Source organism: Pinus tabuliformis, chromosome X, assembly GCF_031772625.1.
Source record: "Pinus tabuliformis cultivar Carrire ecotype Pingquan chromosome X, CPIR1, whole genome shotgun sequence".
NCBI lineage: Eukaryota > Viridiplantae > Streptophyta > Pinopsida > Pinales > Pinaceae > Pinus > Pinus tabuliformis.
The window spans coordinates 637,777,586-637,780,298 of record NC_142308.1 but is presented as its reverse complement, the minus strand read 5'-3'; positions in this window follow the sequence as shown (position 1 = coordinate 637,780,298).

Sequence of the window (2,713 nt, the reverse complement as noted above, 5' to 3'; positions counted from 1 at the left end):
AATGAAGCTTGGTACCATTTTTAGCTTCTAAGGCTTGGTATCCTTCATAGAAATTTTATTTTCCTTGGGTTTGGCCATCCAAAGAGCCTCAAAACCCTTTTGTATAATTTTATTTTTTTCATTTCACTTCTTATTCATATGCATCTCTTGTTCTTGTTTTTCCTATTTCTACATTTAGTATTGGTGATTTTTTGTTGTAGGATGGCGTTAAAATGTTGAAGTGAGTTATTTTGTGGGTTATTTATAGAGTAAAAGGCATGAATTAATCATTGGAATAAATGTTTAAGGTCATATTCATCATTGAGCTACTCGGATTAGTTCACTCATTCACAAATCTAAACTTTCTGGAAGTCCTTGTAGAAACAATAGTAATTTTCTGCTATTTTATAGGACATGTTAATGAAATTCAATCGAGTTGATTCCACTTGTATTAGGTCATAAAAAAATTCAAATTAATAATAAAAAATTACCCCATTTCATATTCACTTGATTAGGTTATGCATTTGATAGGTTAACTAGCTCACTAGTTCTCAAATTTCCAGAATTTAGACTAGTAATTTTCTGTTATTTTTTAGCACGTGTGAACAAGGTTATTTTGGAGTGATTCCATTTGTAATGGATACCTATGACATCCTACTCAATAAAAAAATTTGTCCCGCCCTATTTTCATTTTATTTACTTGGCTATTCAGTGAGTTATTGCTTCCTGTAGCAAACTTGTAACACCACTTTGCTTCATCACTTTGATCCCCACTACAACTATGACTTAGTCAAGATGAATAATGACCCTCAACTATGATTTTATGAAAAGGGGAAGCTCCTAAGTCACTCCAACCTTTTCTTTTATTCACTGCAAAAAAGGAGCAGACTTAGATTCTTTATCAAAAGTATTATGCAAGTAGATTAACCTTTGTCCTTTCATGAATTGATTAGTTAGCATCTACAAGTTGAGCAAGTAGAATTTCCATTTCTTACAAATAGAGTAACAATTCCATTTATTTAATTATTTTATGCTTTTATTTCATGACATTCACTTCATTACATCAAATCAACAAAATAAAGGCACATTGTATGTTGCACATATAGTGTCGATGCCTCTTAAGTTTGTACGAACCCCGGGTTGATAATTAAAGTTGGTAGCTTTAGGAGTTGCAACATTCTTGTTGCAATACCAAAGATCATCATTAGGGTTAATAAAAGATATGCAACATGGGTACTCCTTGTATGTAAAATTAAATTACGCATCCAACGAGTGCTCCTGCTCGAAATTTGAGTAAAATCGTAGGGAGAAGTTCAAAATTTGAGTTGAAATAGTAGTTATTTCTTTTTTCCTCCAAAATTTGATGAGTTAATCTAATATTATTTTTTATTTTCACTGTTATTCTATAATATTCCTTAGTAGGCCCATTTTAGACATCAAAATTTCTGTAATGCAAAGCTAAAATCTGATCAAAAGTTGATCAAAGGTTGTCAACTATTTCTCAGGTGCCTTTTTGTCATTGATGTCTTGTGTCTCTTCCTTTCCTTTTTTACTTTTCTTTAATTTTCATTTATTTCTCTTTAATTTCCCTTGCATGCATATTCTTGTCTCTTAAACTTCCCTTTCTCCTATTTTCCTTTATTCCTTGAATTAATTGCCATTTATTTCCTTTTTCCTTTCACCAATGCCAATGTCAATTTCCATAGCCACTAATTAACCACAAGTGACCCCCAATTTGATGTTTTCCCCTCATTCAACTTGGAATACATGTCCCATGACCATGGTTTATGTTTTACGTTTTTACATGGAAATATAACCCGAGGATGTTACAAACCCCTCCCCCTTGAGGGAACACTGTCCTTGGTATTCTATGACATGTATGACCAAAAAAACATACTACCTATGGAAATTTATAAAGACAACTCAATGTTGTATTTACAATGAAAAACACATATACTTATACATATTTTCTCCAACCAATAAATAAGCATACTGTTTATGGACCTTTACAAACATAGCTCGATAAAATATTTACAATAATATACACATATCTACATATGAACATTTTCTTTAACCAAAATGTAAAAGGATATGATGCATGTATCAACAACAACAAAATCCATAGGCTCACACCTCCACCCTCAAAGTAGTACTATGGATTCACCTCCTTCCAAGGAAGTCCAAAATCCCCTGCCAAAATCAAAGTCTTCTTCCAATGTCCAACACTATAATCCTTTCTCTAGTTGTTCTCTTAGTGAATAGTTACTAACTCATTGTTTCCAGGAACACTCCCAATGTGCTTCTTATTCCAATCAACAATGCTATTGACCAGAAAAAAAAATATATTCCTTGAGCTTCCCTTCTCTCCTTCCCAATCCCTTGGGAAATCCTATCTCCCCCATCTGTACAGTCACTCACCTTCCAAGTTTCCCTATATCGCCTTCTCTGCTTCTTACTCCCTCGGGTGATCCATCCCTTGGCCAAGTTTCCTTCAATCAGAAGGTCTAAAAACCAAGGCATATCTCTACCTCAAACCATCATACTAGTTATAACATGCTTATGGAAATCAATGGACACTATTGGGTACTAATGTCCCACAATGGCCGTACTCCTAAAGTCCTTTACCACCATATAGTTGCATGTTCCAATTCCTTCTATTAGTGTTGCTAACACTCTTCCATCTAGTTCTAACCACCCAAGCAGGAATTTCTATGCTCTCATGTACCAAGCAAAT